General features: G+C 40.4%; 1 protein-coding gene across 4 annotated transcripts in view; it reads left to right on the top strand.

The window, feature by feature from the left end:
- The window catches only part of ANKIB1 (ankyrin repeat and IBR domain containing 1), a 166,501-nt gene that overhangs the window by 26,785 nt on the left and 111,980 nt on the right, over window positions 1-27,736 (top strand). Inside the window, exon 1 of one of the 4 annotated variants that reach the window (XM_036246533.1) lies at window positions 8,624-8,739. The exons of 1 other annotated variant lie outside the window; for it this stretch is intronic. The gene's annotated coding sequence lies outside the window, so the exon portion shown is untranslated. Of the gene's footprint in view, window positions 1-8,623; window positions 8,740-21,685; window positions 21,791-26,162; window positions 26,280-27,736 lie in introns of those variants that run through there. 2 more of the 4 variants (XM_036246535.1, XM_036246532.1) reach the window with 2 other exon arrangements.

Here is a 27,736-nt window from a genome sequence, read left to right as displayed (position 1 = left end):
CAAGTTTCTCTCATGAGAAGAATTATAGTATCTTTTAAAGTACTTATTTAGCACATATGTATCTTTTTTGGTGAGATGACTATTAAGTCTTTAGCTCATTTTTAAAGTCAGGTTTATTTCTCATTAAGAGTTCTCTGTATATTTTGCATGGAACAACCTAGCAGAGGACACAGGGGAGGGGGCTAGGGGTACTGAATGAAAGAATATGAAGAGATTAGCCAAAAAACACATATGCATAGCCCATGGACATGGACAATAGTATAATGATGCCCAGAGTATGGTTGGTTGGGTGGAGGTATGTAAAGGGGGAAGGAAGGGGAATAGGGACATTTATAATAGTGTCAACAATAAACAAGAAAGAGTTCTTTGTGTATTTTGGATAACAGTCCTATCAGATGTATCTTGCAAATATTTTCTCCCAGTCCATGGCTTCTCATTTTCTTGACATTGTTTTTCAGAGAGCATAAGTTTTTAAATTTTAATGAAGTCTAGCTTATTATTTCTTCTTTTTTTATACTTTGTCAATTTTATTTTATTATTTTTTTCTTTTTTATTAATTAATTTTTTGTTACAGATGTTTCTCCTTTTTCCCCCACTGATGCCCCCCTCCCCCTCCCTCCCTGCCTTGTCCCCAGTTTGTTGTCCATGTCCACTGTTCATGCATACATGCATATAAGTTCTGTGGTTTATCTCTCCCCCACCACCCCCTCTTCTGGGGATTGTCAGTCTGTACCCCACTTCCACGGCTCTGGGACTATCCCATTCCTCAGACTGTTATGTTCATTATATTCCACAAATAAGTGAGATCATATGATACTTCTCTTTCTCTGTTTGGCTGTTTCACTTAGGATGATACTTTCCAGGTCCCTCCATGTAGTCTCAAAGGATAAAAGATCTTTCTTACAGCTGCGTAGTACTCCATTGTGTATATATACCACAGCTTTTTTATCCATTCGTCTACTGATGGACACTTGAGCTGTTTCCAGATCTTAGTTATTGTAAATAGTGCTGCTACAAACATGGGGGTACATATGTTCTTTCTGATTGGTGTTTCAGATTTCTTAGGGTATATTCCTAGAAGTGGGATCACTGGGTCAAATGGAAGTTTAATTTTTAATTTTTTGAGGTAACACCATATTGTTTTCCATAGTGGCTGCACCAGTCTGCATTCCCACCAGCAGTGTACTAGAGTCCCCTTTTCTCCACACCCTCGCCAACACTTGTTGTTTAATGATTTGTTGATCATGTGGTTTTTATTCTTCATTTTATTTATGTGGTGTATCATGTCAATTGATTTGCGAATATTGTACCAGCTTTGCATCCCTGGGATGAATCCCACTTAGTCATGGTGGATAATTTTTTTGGTGTATTGGGAGCCAATTTGCTAGTATTTTGTTCAGGATTTTGGCGTCTATGTTCATCAGGGATATTGGCCTGTAGTTTTCTTTCTTTGTAGTGTCTTTTTCTGGTTTTGAAATTAGAATTATGCTGGCTTCATAAAACGAGTTTGGAAGTCTTCCTTCTTCTTGAATTTTTTGAAATAGTTTGAGGAGTATGGGTGTTAGTTCTTCTTTGAATGTTGGGTAAAACTCCCCCGTGAAGCCTTCCTGGCCTGGGCTTTTGTTTGCTGGGAGAGTCTTGATTACATCTTCAGTTTCTTCTGTTGATATTGGTCTGTTCAAGTTTTCTATCTCTTCCTGGTCCAGTTTTGAGAGACTGTGTGTTTCTAGAAATTTGTCCATTTCGCTTATATTGTCGAATTTGTTGCCATATAATTGTTCATAGTAGTTGGTAACGATCTTTTGTATTTCTGTGGTGTCAGTTGTTACTTCTCCTCTTTCATTTCTGATTTTGTGTTTGGGTTCTCTCTCTTTGTTTCTTGGTGAATCTAGCTAAGGGTCCATCAATCTTGTTTATCTTTTTGAAAAACCAGCTCTTTGTTTCATTGATCCTTTGAATTGTTTTTTTGGTCTCTGTCGTTTATTTCTGCTCTGATCTTTACTATTTCCTTCCTTCTACCTGCTCTGGGGTTTTCTTTTTGTTTGCTTTCTAGTTCTTTAAGTTGTGAGGTTAGATAGTTTATTAGAGATTATTCTTGTTTCTTGAGGTAGGCCTGTAGTGCTATGAACTTCCCTCTCAGAACTGCATTTGCTGCATCCCATAGATTTTTTTGTTGTTGTGACTTCATTTTTATTGGATTCCATGAAGTTTTTGATTTCTTCCTTGATCTCCTCGGTGACCCATTCATTGTTTAATAACATGCTATTTAGCTTCCATGTGTTCAAATGTCTTTGTATGTTCTTCTTGCAATTCATTTCTAGTTTTATGCCATTGTGATCTGAGAAGATGCTTGATATGATTTCAATCTTCTTAAACTTGTAGAGACTTAATTTGTGCTCTAACATGTGGTCTGTCTTTTAGAATGTCCCATGTGCACTTGAGAAGAATGTGAAATCTGTAGTTTTGGGGTGTAATTCTCTGTAGATACCTATTAAATCCATGGGTCTAGTGCTTCATTTAGAGTCTCTGTTTCCTTGCTAATTTTTTGTCTAGAGGATCTATCCAGTGATGTCAGCGGAGTGTTGAAGTCCCCTGCTATGAATGTATTGCTGTCGATTTCTCCTTTGAAGTCCTCCAGAAGATTTTTAATATATTTTGGTGCTCCTATATTGGGTGCATATATGTTTATCAAGGTTATATCTTCTCGTTGGATAGATTCTTTCAATATTATGTAGTGGCCTTCTTTGTCTCTAATTATGGCCTTCATTTTGAAGTCTGTTTTATCAGATATGAGTATTGCTACCCCAGCTTTTTTTTCCTTTCCGTTTGCTTGCAAGATTTTTTTTTGTCCCTTCACTTTCAATCTATGTGAGTCTTTTGTTGTGAGGTGGGTCTCTTGGCAACAACATATAGATGAGTCATGCTTTCTTATCCAATCAGCTATTCTGTGTCTTTTTATGGGAACATTCAATCCATTTACATTTAAGGTGATTATTGATAGGTACTTATTTATTGCCATTTTTGTTTAGTGTGGTTCTGTTTTTCTTCCTATTTCTCCTGCAGTCCTTTTAACATTTCTTGCAGTGCTGGTTTGGTGCTAATGTATTCCCTTAGCCTTTTTTTTGTCTGGGAAGCTCTTGATTTGACCTTCCATTTTGAATGATAGCCTTGCTGGGTAGAGTAGTCTTGGATTCAGATCCTTGTTCTTCATGACCTTGATTACTTCATGCCCTTCCCTTCTGGCTTGTAATGTTTTTTGTGAGAAGTCAGCTGAGAGCCTTATGGGGTTTCCTTTGTAGGTAACCTGTTGCTTATCTCTTGCTGCTTTTAGGATTCTCTCTTTGTCTTTAATTTTTGGCAGTTTGATTACTGTGTGTCTTGGTGTGGGCCTGTTTGGGTTCCTCTTACTTGGGACTCTGTGCTTCTTGAACTTGAATGCCTTCTTCCTTCACCAAATTAGGAAAGTTTTCTGTCACTGTTTCTTCAAATATATTCTCTAACCCTTGCTCATTTTCTTCTTCGGGGACTCCTATAATGCGAATATTATTACGTTTCCAGTTGTCCCACAGTTCTCTTAAGCTGTCTTTCTGTTTTTTAATCGTTTTTCCTTGTTGGTTTTCTGATTGGTTGATTTTTTTTTTTCTACCCTGTCTTCTAATTCACTGATCCGGTCCTCAGCTTCCTGTACTCTGCTTTTTAGACCTTCCGATGTGTTTTTCATTTCAGATATGTCATTTTTAATTTCCAACTGGTTGATTTTCAACATTTCTATGTCTTTACTCATGGTGCTCATGTCCTTACACATGCTGTTGAGCTTCCTCAAGATCATGGCTCTGAATTCTAGTTCTGTTAACTTGCTTAACTGCACCTCATTTATCTCATCTTCGCTAGAGGTCTCTTGATCTTTCATTTGGCTTTTGTTTCTGTTTTTCAGCATTTTGGCTATCACAGTGGGCTTTGGAGTCAGCCAAATTTTCCCTGTGGGTGTTGGTGTTCTGCTGTTTGTGGCTCCCTCTCCTGGGTTTGGATGAGGCAGGGAGGACCCACTTTAACCACCACTGTCAAGTCTTAACTTTCCTCTAGCTTTTTTTTTCCTGGAGGCTATTAGTAGAGGTCACCTGAAGAACCTTGGTTTCTGAGTTGCCTGCAAAACTCCCTCAGGTGCTCAGTGTAAGAGGATTTTCCAAGGGTGGGGCAGCTGCTGGTTGTTATGGGCCCCATTTAGCATTTCAGTGGGCACCAGGTGGGGTTGAATCTCCGAGGGTGGGACCTACGCCTCTCCCCAGGACCTTGGGACCTTGGGAAGGAGTAAGATGACCACAGTCTTGCGTGGCTGCACTCAACAAAAGCTCTGAGCACCCTCCAAATACCAATAGTCCCCACACCGTTCCAGTTCAGTCTGCCTTCCCTCTGCCGGAGCCCAAGGTAAGTGGCCGCTGCCATTTTAGCCTCTGTCCAGACTCTGCGTCATGGAGCCGCCTGGGACTTTTAACCCGAGGGTGCTGCTCCCAGCTAAGGGCGGCCGAATCTGCGGCACCAGCCGAGGGCTTAGCACTCAGCTGAGTTCTCAGGACTCAGCCGCGGTCGCAAACGCAGCTGAGGCTGCAGCAACTTCCAGCCGAGTCCCCTGGTCCCAGCTGAGTCTGCTGGTCCCAGCCCAGGCCGCTGCGGATCGTGGGCTCCTGGGCCCCTCTCGCGTCCTCACAAGCCTACCAGGATTGTGTCAGTGTCCCTGGTTATGTGGTCCTCCAGCCTGCCTTTCAGTTGCCCCTTCCTGATGATTTTTCTTTATTTTCATTGTAAATCCAGTTTGGTCCTGGGTGATGGTCTGTGTAGCTCCATTCACCCTGTCGCCATTTTGCTATACTTTTTAGCTTATTATTTCTATCATGAGTTGTAGTTTTTGTGTTGTATCTAAAAAGTCATCGTCACATTCAAGATCATCTAGGCCCTGACTGGATGGCCCCATTGATTGTCCCTTCATACACCAAAAAAAGTTGTGGTCTCAATCCCCAGTCAGGGCATGTATGGCAGGCAACCAATTTATGTCTCTCTCTCCCTCTCTCTTTCCCTCATTCCCTCAGTCTCTTCAAAATCAATTTTTCAAAAATCCTTGGGTGAGGATTTTAAAAAATGGGTTATTCAGGTTTTCTCTTTTGTTGTTTTCTATAAGTTTTATAGTTTTGAATTTCACATTTTAGGTGTGTGACCCATTTTTTAAATATGTTTCTAATTGATTTTTTTTAGAGAGAGAGGAAGGGAGAGAGAAATAGAAAATCGATGTGAGAGAGAAACATCCATTGCCTGTCTCTCCTACATGCCCTCTACTGGGGATTGAGCCCGCAACGCAGGCATATTCCCTGACTGGGAATCAAACCAGGACCTCTCAGTTCATGGACGATGCTCAGTTCACTGATCCACACCAGCCAGGTGGATCTCTGATCCATTTTAAGTTAATTTTTTTTTTTCAATCACCTGAGTGCATTTTTACATTCATCTTCAGATAGAGTGAGAGGGATGGAGGGAGGGAAAGGGAGAGAAACATCAATGTGAGAGAGATACATCTATTGGTTGTTTCCTGCATGACTCTCACGAGGGCCAGGGACCGAACTGCAAGCAAAGTAAGTACCTTTGACTGGAAACGAACCTGAGACCGTTCCTTGAGCCGTTGGTCTAACCACTGAGACAAACTGGCCAGGGCTTTTCTTTTTTTTTTTTTTTTAATTGCACTTTACATTCGATATTATTTTATAATATTTTCAGGTGTAGAGAATAGTGATTAGACTATCATATACTTTACAAAGTGACCCCTGATACTTCAAGTGTCCACCTGGCACCCTAAATAGTTATTACAACATTATTGACTATATTTTCTTTTTTTTATCCTCAATAGATGATTTTTGTATTTATTTTTAGTGTGGAAAGGAGAGAGGGAGGGATAGAGAGAGAGATTGATGTAAGAGAGACTCATCGACTGGTTGCCACCTGCATGACCCCAACCGGGGCCAGGGACAAACTGCAACCAAGGTATGTGCCTTTAGCGGGATCGGAACCCTCTGGTCTGCGGGCCCATGCTCTAACTGCTGAGCAAAACTGTCCAGGACCATTTTAAGTTAATTTTTATTTCATTGACAAATTCTTCTTCTTCTTTTTTTAATCCTCATCCAAGGATATTTTTCCATTGATTTTTCAGATAGAGTGGGAGGGGGTGAGAGAGAGAGAGAAACATCATTGTGAGAGAGACACATCGACTGGTTGCCACCTGCATGACCCCAACCGGGGCCAGGGACAAACTTCCCGTTAAGGTACGTGCCCTTAACGGGAACTGAACCTGGGACTCTCTGGTTCGTGGGCCGACGCTCTAACTGCTGAGCCAAACTGGCTAGGGTTATTGACTATATTTCCTATGCTGTACATTACATCCTGTAATCCCTTCAATTTTGGGGGCGATTAATCCTCACCTGAAGATATTTTTGCTCTGGTTTTTAGATAGAGATAGAGTAGAAGGGAGGGAGGTAGGGAGAGACAGAGAGAGAAAAATTGACATGAGAGAGAGACATCAATTGGTTGTCTCCCGTACTACCTCAACTGGGGCCTGGGATCAAACCTACAACCCAGGTACATGCCCTTGAACAGAAATTGAACCCTGAGACCCTTCGGTCCATGGGCCAACGCCCAAACCACTGAGCAAACCTGGCCAGGGCCCTTCGCCTTTTTATTTATTTTTTCTTCATTGATATTTAGAGAGAGAGAGAGAGAAAGATTTAGAGACATCGATGAGAGAGAATATTGATTGGCTGCCTCCTGCATTACCCCTCCCTCCACTGGGATCGGACCCACAACATGGGCATGTGCCCTGACTGGGAATTGAACTGGCGATCTCTTGGTGCATGGGTTGATGCTCAGCTACTGAACCACATCAGCTACCGGGCCCCTTCACCTTTTTAATCCAGCCTCCTCCCACCTCCATTGCCTCTGGAAACCATCAGTCTGTTCTCTGTATCCGTGAGTCTGTTTCTATTTTGTATGTTTGTTTAATAGAAGTAAAATCATATGGTATTTGTCTTTCTCTGTCTGACTTATTACACTTGGTGTAATACCTTCTAGATCCATTTATGCTGTTGCAGGTGGTAAGATTTCATTCTTTTTTATGGCTGAGTAATATTCTATTTGTGTGTGTGTGTGTGTATACCACAACTTTTTTTTTTGAATCCTCACCCAACGATACTTTTTTCCCATTTATCTTCAGATAGAGTTTTGGGGGGTGGGCATTGACGTGAGAGAGACACATCTACCGGTTGCCTTCTGCAGGACCTGGACCAGGGCCAGGGCCCAAACCACAAACGAGTTACATGTCCTTGACTGGAATTGGGCTAACATTCTAACCACTGAGCCAAACTGGCCAGTGCTGTACCACAGCTTTTTTTATCCACTCTTCTTTTGATGGCCACTTCATATTTTGATAGGAATTGCATTGAATCTCTAGATTGCTTTGGGAAGTATCAACATTTTAACGATATTAATTCTTCCTATCCATGAACATGGTATATGCATCCATTTGTATGTTATTCAGTTACTTTTTTCAATGTCTTATGATTTTCTGAGTACAAGCCTTTTTTACCCCTTTGGTTAAATGTGTTCCTAAATATTTTCATTCTTATTTTTGTTTTGAGGCAGTAGTGAATGGGATTGTTTTCCTAGGGTTTTTTTCTGACTATCCACTATTGGTGTATAAAAATGCAACCAGCCCAGGCCGGTTTGGCTCAGCATTTAGAGTGTCAACCTGCGATCCAGAGAGACCCGGGTTTGGTTCCCGCTAAGGGTGCATACCTCATTTGCAGTTTGTCCCCGGCCCTGGTTGGTCATGCGGGTGGCAGCCACTCGATGTGCACCTTGCATGTTGGTGTTTCTCTGTCTCTGTCTCTTCCTCTCTCCCTCCCACTCTATCTGAACAAAACAAAAAAAAGAAAAAGAAAAAATATCCTTGGGTGAGGATTTAAAAAAAACACAATGCAACCAATTTCTGAATATTGTGTATCCTGTTACTTTACTGAATTCTTTTATCAGTTCTAGTAGTTTTTTGGTGGACTCTAGGGTTCTCTATGTGTAGTATCATGTCATGAGCTAAAGAATGACAACTTTACTTCCTTTCCAATTTGAATGTCTTTATTTCTCCTTCATGCTAGGACTTCCAGTAGTATGTCGAATAAAAGTGATAAAATTGGACATCCCTGTCTTATTTCTGATCTTAAAGGAAAGGCTCTTAGTTTTTCCTTATTGAATGTGATGTTAGCTGTGGGTTTGTCATATATGGTCTTTACTATATTGAGGTAGGTTCCCTCTATTCCCATTTTTCTGAGAGTTTTTTTTAAATAAATGGATGCTGGCTTTTGTCAAGTACTTTTTCTATGTCTATTATGTTCATATGATTTTTATTCTTTATTTTGATTATGTGGTCTATTACATTAATTGATTTGTGGATTTTGTACCATCCTTGCATCCCAGGAATAAACCCCACTGTGTATAATCTTTTCATTGTATCATTGGATCCAGTATGCTAATATTTTGTTGAAGATTTTTGCATCTATGTTATTCAGGGATATAGGTCTATAGTTTCCTTTTTTTTTTTTATAGTGTCTTTATGTGGTTTTGGAATCAGGATAATAATGCTGTCTGGCCTTATAAAATTATCTTGGGAGTCCTCTCTCCTCTTGAATTTGTTGGAATAGTTTGTAAAGGGTAAGTATTAGTTCTTTTTTTGAGTATATGGTAAGATTTACCTGTGAAGCCATCTGGTCCAGTACTTGTGTTTGTTAGAAGTTTTATTTATTACTGCTTTGATTTTACTAGTTGTCATTGGTATGTGCAGATTTTCTGTTTCATGTTGATTCAATCTTGGAAGATTGTATGTTTCTAAGAATCTATCCATTTCTTCCAGATTATCCAATTTGTTGACATATAATTATTTGTAGTATTTTCTTATATATATATTTTTTATTTCTGTGGTGTCAGTTGTTTTTTTTCCTCTTTCATTTCTGATTTTATTTATGTGGGTCCTCTCTTTTATTTTATTTATTTATTTATTTTTTTTATCCTCACCCGAGGACATTTTTCCATCTTTTGTTCAGATAGAGTGGGAGGGAGAGAGAGGAAAAGAGAGAGAGAGAGAGAAACATTGACATGAAAGGGACACATCGAGTGCCTGCCACCCACACAACCAACCAGGGCTGGGGACTAACTGCAACCGAGGTACGCGCTCTTAGCGGGAACTGAACCCGGTCTCTCTGGACCACAGGCCGACACTCTAACCGCTGAGCCAGATCAGCCAGGGCGTGGGTCCTCTCTTTAAAAAAAAAATTTTTTTTAATTGATTTTAGAGAGAGGAAGGGAGAGGGAGAGAAAGATAGAAACACTGATGAAAGAGAACATCGATTTGCCACCTCCTGCATGGCCCCCACTGGGGATCAGGCCCACAACCTGGGCATGTGTCCTAACTGGGAATTGAACTGGTGACCTCTTGGTGCATGGGTCAACCCACACTGGCCAGACTTTTTTTTTCTTGATGAGTCTAGTTAAGGATTTATCAAATCTTGTTTACCTTTTCAAAGAACTAGTTCTTGGTCTCATTGATTGTATTTTGTATTCTTTTTTTAGAATCTATTTTATTTCTGCTCTGATCTTCATTGTTTCCTTCCTTCTACTGACTCTATTGTTCTTTTTCTAGTTTCTATAGATGTAAGGTTACATTGTTTATTTGACATTTATCTTGTTTCTTAAGGTAGGCTGTATTGCCCTGAATTTCCCTCTTAGGACTGCTTTTTCTGTGTCCCATAGATTTGGGGTTATGTTTTGATTATCATTTGTCTCAAGGTAATTTTTTATTTCTTACTCAATCTCATCGTTAACCCATTCATTGTTTAGTAACATGTTATTTAGCCTCTGTGTATTTTTCTTTTTTATTTATCCTCACCTGGGGATATTTTTCCATTTATTTTCAGATAGAGTGGGAGAGAGGGAGGGAGGGAGGGGAGAGAGAGAGAGAGAAACGTCGACATAAGAGAGACACATCCACTGGCTGCCTCCTTTACAAGAGAGAGAGAGAGAGAAACATCGACATGAGAGAGACACATCCATTGGCTGCCTCCTTTACGACCCCAACCAGGGCCAGGGATGAACCGCAGTGAGGTATGTGCCCTTGGCCAGAATCGAACCTATGACTCTTTGGTCCGCAGGCCAACTTTCTTTCTTTCTTTTTTTTATCCTCACCTGAGGACATTTTTCTTTTTTTTGTTCAGGTAGAGTGGGAGGGAGAGAGAGGAAGAGAGAGGGAGAGAGAGAGAGAAACATTGATGTGATTGAGACATTGAGTGGCTGCCACCCACACGACCAACCAGGGCTGGTGACAAACTGCAACCGAGGTACATGCCCTTAGTGGGAACCGAACCTGGGTCTCTCAGGACTGTAGGCTGATGCTCTAACCACTGAGCCGAACCGGCCAGGGTTCTTTTTTTTCCCCTCTTTTTATTGATATCTAGTTTTATACCATTATGGTCAGAGAAGATGCTTGATATGATTTTAGTCTTAAATTTATAGAGATCTGTTTTATGGTCTAACGTGGTCTATCCTGGAAAATGTTTTATGTGCACTTTGAAAAGAATATATATTCTTCTGCTTTGGGGTGAAATGCTCTGAAAATATTAATTAAATTCATCTGTCGTTTAAGACTTCTGTTTCCTTGCTGATTGTTTGTCTGGCAGATCTAACTATTGATGATAATGGGGTGTTAAAGTTTCCTATTATGACTGTATTACTGTCCATATCTCCCCTATGTCCGTCAATATTTGCTATATATATATGTAGCTGCTCCTATTTTGAGTGCATATATGTTTACAAGGGTTATACTCTCATTATGTAATATCTTTCTCTGTCTCTTTTTATAGCCTTTGTTTTAAAGTCTATTTTGTCTGATCTGTGTATTGCTACTCCAGCTTTCTTTTTTCATTTCCATTTGCATGAAATATTTTTTTTCATCCCTTTACTTTCAGTCTGTATGTGTCTTTCCATTTTAGGTGGGTCTCTATGGCTAGTATATATATATGGGTCTTGTTTTCATGTTCATTCAGGTACCCTGTGTCTTTTGATTAATGCATTTAAGCCGTTCACATTTAAAGTGATTATTAATAGGTAAATATTTATTGCCATTTTATGATTTATATTTATATTCTTCTTATTTTTTCTTTTTTAAAAAGAAGTCTCGTTGACATTCCTTGTAATACTGGTTTGTTGGTTATGAACTCCTTTAGCTTTTTTCTTGTATGGTAAGCTCTCTTTTCTTCTTCAGTTTTAAATGATAGCCTTGAAAGGTAGAGTGGCCTTAGTTGTAGGTCCTTGCTTTTCATCACTTTGAATGTTTCTTGCCAATCCCTTCTTGCCTGACATGTTTCTGTTGAGAAATCAGCTGACAGTCTTATGGGAGCTCCTTTATAGGTAACAAACTGCTTTTCTCTTACCATTTTTAAGATTCTCTCTGACTTTAACCTGTGGCATTTTAATTATGATGTGTCTTGGTGTGGTCCTCTTTGAGTTCATCTTCTTTTGGACTCTGCACTTGCAGTTGTGTATCTTTTTCTTTTACCAGGTTAGGGAAGTATTCAGTCATTATTTCTTTAAATAGGTTCTTTTTTTTTTTTTATCCTCACCTGAGGACATTTTTCCATTTTTTGTTCAGATAGAGTGGGAGGAAGAGAGGGAGAGAGAGAGAGAGAGAGAAACATCGACGTGAAAGGGACATATCAAGTGGCTGCCACCCGCACGACCAACCAGGGCCAGGGACAAACTACAACTGAGGTATGTGCCCTTAGTGGGAACTGAACCCGGGTCTCTCTGGACTGCAGGCCAATGCTCTAACCGCTGAGCCAAACCAGCCAGGGCTTTAAATAGGTTCTTAATTCCTTGCTCTTTTTCCTCTCTTTCTGGTACCCCTGTGATGCAGATGTTGTCACTCTTTTAATTTTTAATCCTCACTTGAGGATATTATTGATTTTTAAAGAGAGAGAAACATCAATTGATTGCCTCCTGTATGTGCTGTGACAGGGGATTGAACCCACAACCTTTTGGTGTATGGGATGATGATCCAGCCAACTAAGCCACCCAGCCAGGCTGTATGTTGTTACTCTTGGTGTTATCACAGAAGTCCCTCATTTAAAATATTTTTTTTTTCTTTTTGCAGTTCTGATTAGGTGTTTTCTGCTATCTTGTCTTCCAAATTGTTGTTTCAGTCCTCTGCTTCATCTAATCTGCTCTTGATTCCTTCTAGGGTGTTCTTTATTCCAGATACTGTATTCTTCATATCTGACGGGTTTTTTTTTTCATGGTTTGATACTGTTTTTTTGTTTGTTTGTTTGTTTTTTTATCCTCACCCGAGGACATTTTTCCATTTTTTTGTTCAGGTAGAGTGGGAGGGAGAGAGAGGAACAGAGAGAGAGAGAGAGAAACATCGATGTGAAAGAAATACATCGAGTGGCTGCCACCCGCACGACCGACCAGGGCCAGGGACAAACTGCAACCGAGGTACATGCCCTTAGCGGAAACCGAACCCGGGTCTCTCAGGACCGCAGGTCGACGCTCTAACCTCTGAGCCAAACCGGCTAGGGCTGATACTGTCTTTTTATGTTTATGATCTCATTGTTGAAGTTCTCACAGAGTTTATCCATTCTTTCCCTAAGTTCCTTGAGTATCCTTAAACCTTTTTCTTTTTTTATAATCCTCACCTGAGGATATTTTTCCATTTATCATCAATGGGAGTAGGGGGCAGAGAGAGAGAGAGAAACATTGACGTGAAAGAGACACATCAGTTGGTTGCCTCCCACACAACCTCAACCAGGGCTGGGGACCAAACCGCAACCAACCTACGTGCCCTTGACCCGACTTGAATCCGCAACTCTTTGGTCTGCAGTTGACACTCTAACCACTGAGCCAAGCCGGCTAGAGCTAAACCATTTTCTTTTACTCTGTCTCTGGTAGATGGCTTACCTCCATTTCATTTAGCTCTCTTTATGGCGATTTCTCCTGTTCATTCGTTGGGGCAGGTTTCTTTGTCCCCCCATTTTGGCTGCCTCTCTGTGATTGTTTCTGTGTATTAGGTATATCTGCTATGAATCCCAGTCTTGGTATGGGGGGCTTATGTAGTTGATGTCCTGTGGGGCTTAGTGGCACAGTCTCCCTGATCACCTGAGCTGGGTGCTCCAGGAGTGTCCCTTGTGTGGTTTATGTGAACCCTCCTGTTGTAGTTGAGTCTTCATTGCTGTTGGCCTGTCTGTTGGTGGAGTTGACCCTCAGGCTGGCTGAATGTAAGGACTGACTCCAATTATATGAGCTGCTGGGCAGTACTTACCTCGAAGTGGAATTCTCAGCAGGGTGTGGTGCCTATTTTCCTTTTGTGTGTGCCACTTGTGGAACTAATCAGGTTGTGGGGGTTCTGATGTGGTCTGAAGCTAGCCACTGGGTGTGTTTTTTCTGGGGCCTCTTGGCAGGGACTTAGATGCAAGTCATTGTTGGCTGCTGCCTGTGACCAGACCTGGGCTATTAGGAGCTACAAGGCAATCTGTGGTTGTTAGCTGCCTGTGCTGGGCCTGGGTGTGTATGGGAGGGACCAAGAAATGGTACCAAGTCTGGCTGCCACCAATACCCCAAGATTTGCTTCCACCTGCCAGCTGTTCATTAGGCTCAGCCACTGTAAGAGCCTCAGGCAGTTATGTGAGTTGGGTGAGGCTGGTTCTCAGTGAGTCACCAGGTAGGGGTGAGTGGAATTTACCAGGTTAATACAGGTTAGCTGCCAGTGTTGGGTGTGAGACCACTCAGCAAAAGTCTCTGTGTACATCAAGGCCAGCTGCAACCTGCCTGGGGCCTGCAGACTTTTTCTGTCTGGCGGAGTCTCTGGGTGTCATCAGGGTGAATAGAGTTCCTAAGGCTAAAACAGATTAAGATTTGATTTTTTGGAGGGAAGACTCTGCTTGTGAATGGTGGAGCCTGTCAGGCAGGCAAGGAAAAATGGCCCTCTTTCTAAAGCTGCATAAAGTTTATCCTTGGGTGTCTGTGGTACCCCGTGATTTTGCCCAGATTTCCTCCAGAGTTTTTCAAGAAATGCTGCAACATGGGCCCAGGCTGATGTCTGCCAGATTCCTCCGCAGGGTGTAAGCTTGGCAGGGCAGTGTCTCATGGAGTCAGCAGGATGGGGCTAGTGTATCTCCCCAGGCTAATGCCATATGGGGGTGTGTGTTCCACTCAGGAAAGATGACATCTGTGTGCTGTGTGGGAGAGGGACTCAACCAAGTGACTTTGGCAGCTGTCCCTCCAGCCCTATCTCGGTAACCATACAACCCAATTTCTTCCTGCATGACTTTGGTCCCCTCTGAGCAGCCCCTCTGCCAGAGATTCAGATGAGTGCCCATGAATTAGGTTTTGTCCACTGGTCCTTTAAGAGGGCCCTTGGGCCCTGGCCGATGTGTTTCAGTAGTTAGAGTGTTGGCCTGTGCACCGTAGGGTTGTAGGTTCGATTCCAGTCAAGGGCATGTACCTGGGTTGCAGGTTCAATCCTGGCCCCATTGTGGTGCGTGCAGGAGGCAACCAATAGATATGTCTCTCACATGGATGTTTCTCTTCCTCTCCCTCTCTCCCCATCACCCTCTCCCACTCCCTCTTCCCTCCTCCCTCTCTCCCTTTTACTCTCTCTAAAAAAAAAAAAAAGTCAATGGAAAAAATATCCGTGGGTGAGTATTTAAAAAAATAATAAATAGCCCTGGCCAGTTTGACTCAGCGGTTAGAGCATCAGCCTGCGGTCCAGAGAGACCCGGGTTCGGTTCCTGCTGAGGGCGCATGCCTCAGTTGCGGTTTGTCCCCGACCCTGGTTGGTCGTGCGGGTGGTGGCCACTCGATGTGTCCCTTTCACGTCGATGTTTCTCTCTCTCTCTCCCTCCCATTCTATCTGAACAATAAAATGGAAAAATGTCCTCGGGTGAGGATAAAAAATAAAAAATAAAATAAATAAATAAATAATAAATAAAAAGAGGACCACCTGGGTTTCTAGCCGTTTCCCATATGACTTGGGCAGACAGAATCCCTACTGATTTTTTCAGCCAGATGTTATATGGGCTCCTCTTCCCAGCATTGGTGCTCCAGGCTGGGGAGCCTGCCCTAGATTTGAGACATCGTGCTCCTTGGGGGGACTTTTGCAGTTAAGATATCCCTCTGAATTCTCAACCTCTGCACTTGAGTTCTGGGCTAGCCCTTTTTACATGTCCATCCTTTCTACCAGTCTCGATGTGGCTTCTGCAAATCCTTAGTTATAAAACTTCTGTTCAGCTAGATTTCAGTTGATTATTTGGGTTAATTTTCTGTAATTTAGTTATAATTCAGGTTTTGTCCTGGGATGAGGAGGTGAGTGTTACTTCTATCTACTCTACCACTATCTTGGATCCTTGTGATCTGACCCATTTTAAGTTAATTTTTGTGAAGGGTGTAAGGTCTCTGTCCAGATTTATTTATTTTTGCATGTGTATGGCCAGTTGTTCCAGTACCATTTCTTGAAGAGACTGTCTTTGCTCCATTATATTGCCTTTGCTCCTTTGTCAAAGATCAGTTGACTATATTTAGGTTGGCCTGTTTCTGGGCTTTTCTGTTTTGTTCTGTTAATGTATAATTATAGCTTTACGTAGTATGTCTGAAGTCCGCATTAGTCCTCTAACAATTTTTCTTCTTCGTTACTGTGTTGGCTATTCCAAGTCTTGAACCTGTTTACATAAAGTTTAGCATCAGTTTGTCGATATCCACAAAATAACGTTCTGGGGTCTTGTTTTGGATTGCACTGCATCTATAGATCCAGTTGGGAAGAACTTGACTATATAAATATATATATATTTATTTATTTTTTATCCTCACCCGAGGACATTTTTTTTATATTTTGTTCAGATAGAGTAGGAGGGAGAGAGAGAAACATTGATGTGAAAGGGACACATCGAGTAGTTGCCACCCACATGACCCAACCAGGGCCGGGGACAAACTGCAACCGAGGTGTGTGCCCTTAGTGGGAACCAAACCCGGGGTCTCTCCAGACCACAGGCCAATGCTCTAACTGTTGAGCCAAACCGGCCAGGGCGAGAACTTGACAATATTGAGTCTTCCTGTCAATGAATATGGAAAATTTCGCCATCTTTGTAGTTCTTCTTTGATTTAATTCATCAGAGCTTTGTAGTTTTCCTCATACAGATTTTGTACATATTTTGTTAGGTTTAAACCTAAATATTTTGTTTTTTTAATAATTATGTAAATGCTATTGTGTTTTTAATTTTTAATTTCAATTGTTCATTGCTGGTATATAGGAAAGTGATTGATATGTGTATATTAACCTTGTATCCTGGAAGTTTCTTAATTCCAGAAGTTTTTTTGGTTCATTCTTTCAGATTTTCTGTACAAATGATCATGTTAACCTATGAACAAAGGCAGTTTTATTTATTTTTTCCCATTCTGTATAGTGTTTATTTCCTTTTCTTACTGCATTAGCTAGAACCTCCAGTATAATATTGAAAAGGAGTAGTTAGAGGATCATCCTTGCATTGTACCTGTTTTTAGTGGGAAAACTTTGTGTATCTTACTATTATGATATTAGCTGTAGGTTTTTTGGTACATGTTCTTTTTCAAGTTGAGATAGTTCCCCTGTATTTCTAATTTACTGAGAATTGTTTTGAATGGGTGTTGGATTTTGTCAAATGCTTTTTCTCCATCTATTGATATGATGATCATGTGATTTCTTTTAGTCAATTGATGTAATGGATTACATTAATTGGTTCTCAAATAGTGACACAATTTAAAAGTTTGCTAATATAAGATAAATATGTCAGGAGTCTTCAATAATGCCTCCAGGTTTGGTGGTTTGCTAGAAGGACTCATAGGACTAAAATGTACTCCTAGCTAAGAGTTATTACAGCAAAGGGATATGAAGCAAAATCTGCAAAGGGAAAAGGTGCATGGGACGAAGCCCAAAGGAAACTAGGAGAAAGCTTCTAAGAAAACTCTCCTCATGGAGTCAAACAGGCTGTGCCTAATTCCTCTAGCATCAAATTATGACATTTGTGAAATGTTTACTAAGCAATCTCACTAGAGACTTGGTGCCCAAAGTTTTATTGAAGCCTGGTTGGTTACATAGGCACCTTCTGCCTAACATGTACCAAAATTCCAGACTCCCAGAAGAAAAGCAAGTGTTTAGCATATACCACACATTGTTTGTATAAGCATCTTAGGCTCACTGAAATCACTCCTGTCAGGGCAGCAATTTTCAACCCATGTGCCATGTACCACAAGAGTTTTTAAAACATGCTGTATCTGACTATTTAATCAGGGGCACTGACCTCTTTTCCCTTGGATTGTCAAGTAAAAAAATGACAACAGCTGCCCTGGCCAGGTGGCTCAGTTGGTTGAAGCATATCATCCCATACACCAAAAGGTTGTGAATTTGATTCTCTGTCAGGGTACATACATGTGGGTTCGATCCCTGGTCAGGGTGTGTGCAGGAGACAACCGATAGATGTTTCTCTCTCTCTCTCTCTCCCACTTCCTTCCTCTCTAAAAAAATCAGTAAAAGTATATCCTTGGGTAAGGATTTAAAAAAAGACAATAGCCCTGGCTGGTTTTGCTCAGTGGTTAGAGCGTCGGCCCTCTGTTCAAAGAGTCATGGGTTCAGTTCCAGTCAATGGCATGTACCTTGGTTGCAGTTCGTTCCCTGGCTCTGGTCAGGGTTGTGCGAAAGGCAACCAATCTTTCTCTCTCTCTCTCTCTTTCTCTCTCTCTCATTCTCTCTGTCTCTCCCTCCCTCCCTCCCTTCCTCCCTCCCTCCCTCCCTTCCTCTTCTTCTCTCCCTTCCTCCCTCCTACTCTATCTGAAAAGGAAAAAAAAAAAAAAAGACAATAGTCAACACAACAATAGCCATTCAGTATGAATGAATCAAAAGTATACCTATTTTTTTCGTCATAATATATTTTTGGTGTGCTGCAGAATTTTAGTAATTAGTTTATGTGTGCCATGAGATGAAAAAGATTGAAAATCGCTGAGTTAGGGAATGTTGGGAACCCTCCTTAAGTCCAAGTTTCCAGATACCAGCCAGCCAGTCATTAGAGGCAGGCCTCTCCAAGGATAGCCATCTATGTTAACTCATTTCTCCATAGTCTGTCCCCTTGGCTGAGGTATCTTGATACCTATGCCTTTTAGAAGGTAAACCTTTAGATGGCTAAATCTCATTAAATCATAAAGATCTATTTTAGCCAGGTGGCTTACTCTTTAAGTTTTAGTATTTAAGTTTCTTTTTTCTGTAGTCCAAGTCATCAATATAGACATAGCACAAATCAGACTAAGTTGAAAGTGACCTAAATGCCTTTTAGAGTTGAAGCAGTGTCCTAATCGCTTACACACACAAAAGTGCAGTTCCAGAAGCTACATGTAATGCCCCTGGAAACAAAGAATTCACAATTGTTAGTATACCCCAAACAGGACATATTTTATTAGGCAGTACAGGTTGACAGCCCTCAGCGTGACATCCTATTGTGGGGTCTCCCATTCTGTGGTTCCCAGTCTTGTCCAATTAATTCAGTCTATTATTTGGTTTCAGGACTCCCTGAAAGCAGACAGTTCCAAACATATTTGCTTATCCATGACATCAGTTCATCCACTTCACAAATATAGACAACATCCATGTTCTGCATGGAAAGTCCAGAAACTAGGCCACCCTCTGCTGTCTCATAGTCAGGTTGTCAAGGTGTGATTATAGCTCAGCAGTTTGAATTCAGAATGCTCAGCTTCTTGGAAAGGCAGCATTGGGAGTTCCTTCAGGAAGAGAATAAACTAGATCAAAGAAGGTGAAGGGATTAGCCAAAGAACATATATGCGGAACCCATAGACACAGACAACAGTATGGTGTTGGCCAGAGGGAAGAGTAGGGGTGGGGAGTGGGGGCATTGGGGACATCTGTAATAGTGTAAACAATGAAAATAAAGTAGAAAAATATAGTTCTGAAAAACAGATCATTAATACTCTTTCCCATGCCTCCTAGGGTGCCAGGTTTTTGTTTTGTCTCTTGTTACAAAATGAGTGTGTCCAATTTAGCAATCATGTCTTTACATTTTTCAGTCATCCTGTTTTCACCCAGACCTTTTATCCACAAAGATTGAGTGCAAGAGGTACAAAAATATTTTCGTAGAAAAACATGTTTATATAATTTGACCAGAAACACACATTATGTTCAGGAACTGGTCAGGATTAAATCCTGACTATTCAAAAAATTTCAAAATGGGTTAAAGTGATATCCCCTCTTTTTTGTGTCCTGACTAATTATCTAGTGAGCAGCCTAGAAAAGGATAATTCCTTTTTTTTTTTTTTTTAAACAGCTGTATTTAGTAATTAAAATACTTCACTAACCCGGCCATTGTGGCTCATGGTTGAGCATTGACTTATGTACCAGGAGGTCACCGGTTGGATTCAGGGCATATGCCCAGGTTGTGGACCTGATCCCCAGTCGGGGGCATGCAGGAGGCAGCCAGTCAATGTTCTCTCTCATCTATGTTTCTATCTCTCTCCCTCTTCCTTTCTCTCTCTCTCAAATCAATAAAGAAAAAAAATGATTCACTAAGATGTGTCTTTCAGGAGAAAGGTGTGGGAAGTACAGTCAGCTATTAGTCTGTTGTAAATTGTAATTAATCTGGAAATGCATCCTCTGGAGGGAGTCCAGAATCCAGTCAGTGTGTCAGGAGTGGAGTAGGGGAAGGGGTTACATTCCTTGTGATGTGCTGTCCTCCAACTTACAGCTCTCTGCAGGAATCACACATTAGGAATGCAGTTAGCCTCTGCATCAGAAATATAGAGCTGATCAGGAGCCTAATTTTAGATGGTCCCATCAGAGAGTAAGTTGTTTCTTGTGGGCATGTGGTTGTGACCCAGACAATCCAGTCAGCATCCAGTGATGTTTTCATAGTTTAGGGCCCCACAAAGGAATGTCCTAAATCTGCAACACTCGCAGAGTCTAAGTTTTGTTCATTGAGCCTCTGCCTGCTGAGCTTATGCTGAGGCTGAAACAGCCAATATCAGAAAGCTTCATTTTTTAGCGTAGAGTCAGGCCAAAGCAGTTGGGAACTGGGAATTTAGAATTCCAACAAACCTAGCAGTTAGTTTTTTGCAAATCCTGAGGCTCTACAAGGCCAGACAGCTGTGTTCCAAATCCAAATAACAAACAGGGCTTTCTTAGCCCTTTTATCTTGTCAATCTTAGAGTCCAAATTGACCCACTCAAAAATACACATATCAGAATGAAGAAGCATCTGCCTCTAAGGATCAGAAACTTGATTTCATAAGAGCTCATTAGCAACTAAAAACTGCTTTTTAAAACTCTAGAGTGTGTCTACATCTAGAGATTGCCTCTCTCTTTATGTTGTCTCATTTTTTGCAGAGGCTGCAATAGGCAAAAATCAGTTGTGGAGATTTACTTTTTTCTGATATTCAGAGATTAAATTCCATCTGCTCACCAGCAACAAAAAGCATGGAAGTTTTGTCCCATTACTGTTTTTTTCTTTGCAGTTTTTTCTGATTGGAAATGATACCTCTAGCATTTATGAAATTATAAGCACATAATATTTTACATCAGTTTTTTCATACATCCAGATGCAGTAACCACAAAATACAAAAAAGCATTTTGTAAAACTTTACCCTTTTTCTTCATTGCAAATTTATTTAAATATTCCTAGAAGTAAATTTAGCATTTACATGGTTAACATTATGGGGGGGGAGGGGCCTTGTGTGTGTATGTGTGTGTGTGTCTGTGTGTGTGCGCGTGTGTTGGGATGGGGATATATCCTGGCTGTAATGCAAGGGGTTTGGGGTTGCTGCAGAAGCAGCAGCTAGGTTAAAGAAATTGTTGAAGGTTATCCTGGACCTCCACTTTTTTCCCTCTCTGGGTTTATCTAAACCTCTGCTCCAGCCCCAGCTACTGATAAAACCTTTTTTCCTCCCAACTTATAGGAGAGAACAATACAAACATTTTCAGCCCACTCAAAGCTCACCTTTGGGAATGCTTATCCTCCAACCTTCAGAAAAGAACAAAATCAAAGATATCACCTGGGATGTAATTCTTCCCCTTACCCCATTTTGGCAAAAGCAGTCAGAGGATCAGCAAACCAACTTCACTGGGGATGGGCCCATCATTTTCAAATTTCATAGGCAACCTTATCTCTCATAACAGACACCAGCTCACCTGCTGTTTCCTACCCTGGATAACTTTCATAGCTACCCAAGCACCGAAGGCTCTCGTTTTCATTTCTCAAACAATGCTTTTGCCATATTTTAGTGAGTCCCTAATAGTCTATATCTAGCAAATCCCACTTCTGACATCAGTGTTGTGGGGAGTTGTCCTCAAAATCATCTCCAGGTTTAATGATTCTCTTGCAGGGCTTACAAGATGCAACATGTAGTTGTACCCACAGCCCAAATTCACTACAGCAAAATCAGCAAACTGAAAAGCATATGGAGCAAAGTCCAGAGGAAGCTTCACACAAGTTTGTAAGAATCTTCTCTCCACAGAATCGAACAGGATGTGTCTGATTCTCCAGCATCAAATTATGACAATACATGTGAAATGTTTTCTACAAAGGAAGCTCACTAGAGACTCAGTACCCAAAATTTTTATTGAAGGCTGGTCATGTAGGCATATTTTGCCTAGCATGTACTAAAATTCCAGGCTCCCAGAAGAAAAGTAGATGGTTAGCATATACCACATTGTTTTCTTTGTTGTTTTTTCCCCCATTGATTTTAAGAGAGTGCAAGGGATGAAGTGAGGGGGAGAAAGAGAAACATTGATATGAGACACATCGATTGGTGCCTCCTGTACATTCCCCAGCCGAGCCTGGGATCAAGTCTGCAACCCAGGTATGTGCCCTTGACTGGGAATCGAACCTGCAACCCTTTGTTCTGCGGTCCAACCCTCTAACCACTGACCCACACTGGTCAGGGCAGTATATACCACATTGTTTATACAAACAACTTAGGTACAGTGTGCCACACCTATCAGTTATGGAATGATGTACACCCTCCTTAAATACAATTTTCCAGACACCAGTTAAGGGCCAATCTTGTGAGCAGGCCTTTCTAAGGATAGCCATCTTAGCCCTGCAGTGTTAATAACTCTTTTCTGTACAATAGGCTCAGACAAAAGGGGCTGATTTTGTAATATTGAATAAACTAAGTTAAGCTTGCTAGATTCTTTTAGGTTCAGCAGGACAATAGATAAGAGACAGAGCTTCAAGAAGCTAAACAGTGCTATACCCTGACTCTATATAATACTTCTTGATTTTTCCCTATAACAATAATAATTTCAAATAAGCCTTCACAATAGAAGCTATAACAAAGCCAAGTAAGACTCACTGACTTTAAAACAGTGTGGAAGAGCAGGATCTTTTCCAATGAGGATAATGTAAAAAAAAAAAAAAAATTTATCATAGCAATTTTGTATTTATTCTTTGTGGTTAGTGTGAGAAAGGGAATTGTTCTCTTTTAATATAATATTATTTTGTAAACTTGTACTAAATTTGAATGTACATAATTATTAGAAATATGTTAGGGAACAGTTCTGTTCCCTGAGGTTTAGACACAAAATTTCCTATTACAACTCATTATTTAAAAATTTCAAACATTTGCCCTGGCTGGTTTGGCTCAGCGGTTAGAGCATCAGCCTGCGGTCCAGAGAGACCTGGGTTCAGTTCCCGCTAAGGGCATGTACCTCGGTTGCAGTTTGTTCCCGGCCCTAGTTGGTTGTATGGGTGGCAGCCACTCGATGTGTCCCTTTCACTTCGATGTTTCTCTCTCTGTTCCTCTCTCTCCCTCCCACTCTGTCTGAACCAAAAAAAAAAAAGAGAAAATGTCCTCGGGTGAGGATTAAAAAAAAATTTTTTTTTAAACATTTAATGCTGCTTACAAATAGTAAAAAATTAATTATTACCTTTATAAACAATATTTGATTACAGATTTATAAACTTCCATAAATAGTATGTAATTTTTTTTCAATTGCATATACAGTTAATCAGAGACTAAAGTAATTTCGCCTTTTGAAACCTAAGTAATTTTCTATTTTTCTCAATTGCATCAACTTTGAGACCTTGGCTTCCTAATACTAAGATAAAAGACTAGCAATATAATATTTTCACTTATGTTTATGAAATAAAGATAATACATTATTCAAAAATTATAAAAGCAAACACTACTGAATAGTCAGAGATGCCAAAGATGATGAAATTAAGCTGTTTGCTGACAGCACCATAGCATTACAGCCTGAAATGTTAATTTTTCGGCACTATGAAATTCTGAATTCAAAGTTTGAAAAATAGTTGTGGAGTTAAAGTAACATAACATTTTGAATAGTTGAAAAGGCAAATGTATGAAAACTGAATATTGCCTAAGAAAAATTTTAGCTACCTGAAAATTTTATTTGTGTGGAGAGTTCTTTGATCTGTGATCATTGCAAATAATTATGTTTTGATAAGAAATAGAAATGTAAGAGCAATGCTTCACACAGTAGTTGTACCCCAAGTTTGGGCTCTTTTCTACTTGTGGACATCATGCTCACTATTTTCAATGTACACTTGCCAGTTTGGCATAAAGAGGCAGTCAGCTGCTGCCCTTTGCAGCTATTTTCATTTCTTCCTTTTCTAACTGTTGCATCATTCTCCACACTGTGAAAGCCATATAGATATAAAAGGTATCCAAGAGCAGCCGGAATATTTACGTTGGATTATCTTTTTTTTCTTGGTTGCTGCGAAACCTCAGGCAGCCAAACAATCACACAGTTTTTTAGTACTATCATGATAATGACTTTGTGTTTATGTAGCTATTATATTTTAAATTCTGCCATATTAAGATATTGTAATAATAGCAGTCAATTCTCACTTTGAAATGCATATTACAGGGGAGTTGCTTTCTTTGTTCAAAGATTTTTAACAAACATTTTTAATAAATCTTTGAGAAAAGATTTTTCTCCGCTTAAATCATTGTCATAGTATTCTCTAATACTCATACGTTTTCCTGTAAACTGTGGGTATTCATGAACTGCTTCCAGGAAACCACCAAGAGTAAAGCCACATTTGACTTCGATTTAATATGCAATTAGTTGGGCTAAACCCCAAATCTCTTAAACTATACTTCATTTTTAGCAACATTTTATTTTAAATATTTTTAAAAATTGATTTTTAGAGAGAGAGAGAGGAAAGGAGAGGGAGAGAGGAAAACATCAGTATGAGAGAGAAACATCAGTCTGCTGCCTCCTGCATGCCCCCCTACTGGGGATCGAGCCTGAAACCCAGGCATGTGCCCTGACTGGGAATTGAACCAGTGACCTTTTGGTGCATAAGATGACACTCAGTCAGTTGAGCCATGCCAGCCAGGACTTTAACATTTTAGACTAAGATCTTTTGCTAAAGATGTGTGTATGTATTTTCCATATATTCACAATGTGAGATTCTATGTACTGTTCCTGGTTTTATACTAAATTCTATATTCCTCCACTTAGTATTTTTTTTGGTGTTGTTGTTGTTAATCCTCACCTGAGGATATTTTTACATTTATCTTCAGACAGAGTAGGAGGGAGGGAGGGAGAGAGAGAGAGAGAGAGAGAGGCAGACATAGATTGGTTGCCACCCGCACAACCCCGGCTGGTCCAGGAACTAACCACAACCGAGGTATGTGCCCTTGGCTGGAATCGAACCTAGGACACCCTGGTCTGCAGGCCGGCACTGTAACTGCTGAGCCAAACCAGCCAGGGCACTTAGTATTTTTAAGTGCAATTACATAGAAAACGTAAAAAATATGGTTTTATTGATTTTTTTTTTTTTAAAGACAGAGGAAGGGAGAGAGAGAGAGAAACATTGATGTGAGAGAGACCAAGCCCACAACCTGGGCACGTGCCCTGATCGGGAATTGAACCTGCACCTCTCAGTCCACGGGACCACGCTCAGTCCACTGAGCCACACCAGCCTGGCAAGAGGAGAGACTTTTTAATATTGACAGCGACCTAGAAAAATAGTGAAAATACAGTTAACCTTGGTTTAGAAAATAGTTGAAAAACTATAGTTGTTTTTTTTTTAACTGTCCAATGGTCAGATACCTAATAAACCATAAAGTCTAGACTACCAGTTATATATTATTCCTGATCTGAAACATAAAGTTGGTGACAGTTTTCCTAAGGTTTTACTGTCTTTTCAAAAGAATGAGTATTGAATTATTTAAAAACAGCATCTGACTCTTTACCATTGACTACAGATCCTGATAGGGGAAGGAAGATAAAATTTATTGAGTACCTGCTATGTGCCAGGCACTGTATTACCTACTTTACCTAGGTAATCATGACAATCCTTCAGGGTAGATACCCTTAGCCCCATTTTACAGATGAAGAAATTGAGATTCAGAAAGGTTAAGTGATTTGTACTAGAAATAGGAAGTAGTAAATGTGGAATTCCAACCCAAATTGTTCTATGCTATGCCCCTTCCATCATATCAAGGGTTGGCAGACTGCAGCCCATGGGCCAAAATCCCATGTCTATTTTTGTAAATGTATACACTACCACACCCATTCTATTACATATTGCCTATGGCTTTCAAGCTACAATAGCAGAGTAATTGTTGCTTAACAACAGGGATCCGTTCTGAGAAATGCCGAATTAGTCTTCGTACAAACATTGTAGTGTGCACTTTCACAAACCCAGATGTTATAGCCTACAATACACCTAAGCTATATGGTATAAGTCTGTTGCTTCTAGGCTACAAGCCTGTACAGCATCTTATTGTCCTGAATGCTGTAAGCAATTGTAACACAGTATATTTGTGTATCTAAACATAGAAAAGGTACAGTAAAAATAAATTATAAAAGATAAAAAATGGCCCTGGCCAGTTTGGCTCAGCAGTTAGAGCGTAGACCCGGGTTCAGTTCCCACTAGGGGCATGTACCTTGGTTGCAGTTTGTTCCTGGCCCTGGTTGGGTAATGCGGGAGGCAGCCACTCGATGTGTCCCTTTCATGTCGATGTTTCTCTCTCTCTGTCTCTTCCTCTCTCTCCCTCCTGCTCTATCTGAATAAAAAATGGAGAAGTGTCTTCGGATGAGGATAAAAAAAAGAAGATAAAAAATGGTACACCTGTATAGGACACTTGCCATGAATGGGAGCTTGCAGGATTGGAAGTTGCTTTGGGCGAGTCAGTAAATGAATGGTGAGTGAATGTGAAAGCCTAAGACATTACTGTACACTACTGTAGACTCTATAAATCAGTATATACTTAGACTACCCTAAATTTATAAAAAATAATTTTCTTTAATAATAAACCTTAACTTACTGTAACATTTTTATTTTATAAACATAATTTTTTTTAACTTTTCTACTCTGTTGTAATAACACAAACACATTGTACAGCTATACACCAATATTTTTTCTTTGTATCCTTATTCTATTTGTTGTTGTTGTTACTCCTCACCTGAGGATATTTTTCCATTGATTTTTAGATAGAGTGTAAGGGCGGGAGGGAGGGAGGGAGAGAGAGAGCGATGATTGGTTGCCTCACACATGACCCCAACCAGGCCAGGAATCAAACCTGCGACCCTCTGGTCTGAGGGCTGACGACCTAACCACTGAGCAAAACTGGCCAGGTTGATTTTTCTATTTTTAAGTTAATTTTGTTTGTTTGTTTATAAACTTTTTTGTTAAAAACATAGACAACACAGACACACATTAGCCTAGGCCTTCACAGGGACAGAATTATCAGTATCGTTGTATTCCACCTCCACATCTTGTTTTACTGGAAAGTCTTCAGGGGCAGTACCATGCATTGGGATGTCACCTTCAATGATAACAATACCGCCTTCTGGAGTATCTCTTGAAGGAACTGTCTAAGGGTCTCCTCAAGGAGGTGTCATTCTTTTCAGAGATGTGTTCCCTATGGTTTACTTGGTTTGTTTCTTCTTGTTCTTCTTCCTCATTTTTAATCATAGATTTACTTGTAAGCAGATAATGTACCCTGAATTTTTCTCTCTACTAATGAAAACTTTCCAGTGTTGTCTCTGTTTGCAAACTTTTTTAGGAGTCTGTTGAGGTCTGTGAGAGCCTCTGCTAAACCCTTCACTGTAATTTCTCTTGGGATTCTTTTTCTCTTCCTGCAGTTTCCTTTTCTCTAGTCTTTTCTTCAGCTAAGTTTTTTTTGTTGTTGTTGTTCCAGTTCCAACAGTTTTCTATTAGTTTCTTAGTAATCACCATTTGGAAGTCCCCAGTATTATCCTCATCCATACCCATGTTAAAAAGTTGTTTGTGGAAAGCATTGTCCTAAGCGAAACAAGCCAAACAGAGAAAGACAGGTATTATATGATCTCACTTATTCGTGGAATATAATGAACATAACAGTCTGAAGAATGGGGTAGTCCCAGAGACGTGGAAGTGGAGTACAGACAGACAATCCCCAGAAGACGGGGTGGTGGGGGAGAGAGAAACCACAGAACTTATATGCATGTGTGCATGAACAATGGGGATAGGGCGGGGAGGGAGGGAGAGGAGGGAATCAGTGGGGGGAAAAGGAAAAACATCTGTAACAAAAATAAGTTAATTAAAAAAGGAAAAAAATGTTGTTTGGCATCTCAGCCACAGCCTTGCTGCTTTTTGCAACCTTTACGCTTTGACATT

This window comes from Molossus molossus, unplaced genomic scaffold (assembly GCF_014108415.1).
Source record: "Molossus molossus isolate mMolMol1 unplaced genomic scaffold, mMolMol1.p scaffold_m16_p_7, whole genome shotgun sequence".
Classification (NCBI taxonomy): Eukaryota; Metazoa; Chordata; class Mammalia; order Chiroptera; family Molossidae; genus Molossus; species Molossus molossus.
This window is presented reverse-complemented; position numbering and strand designations above follow the sequence as displayed.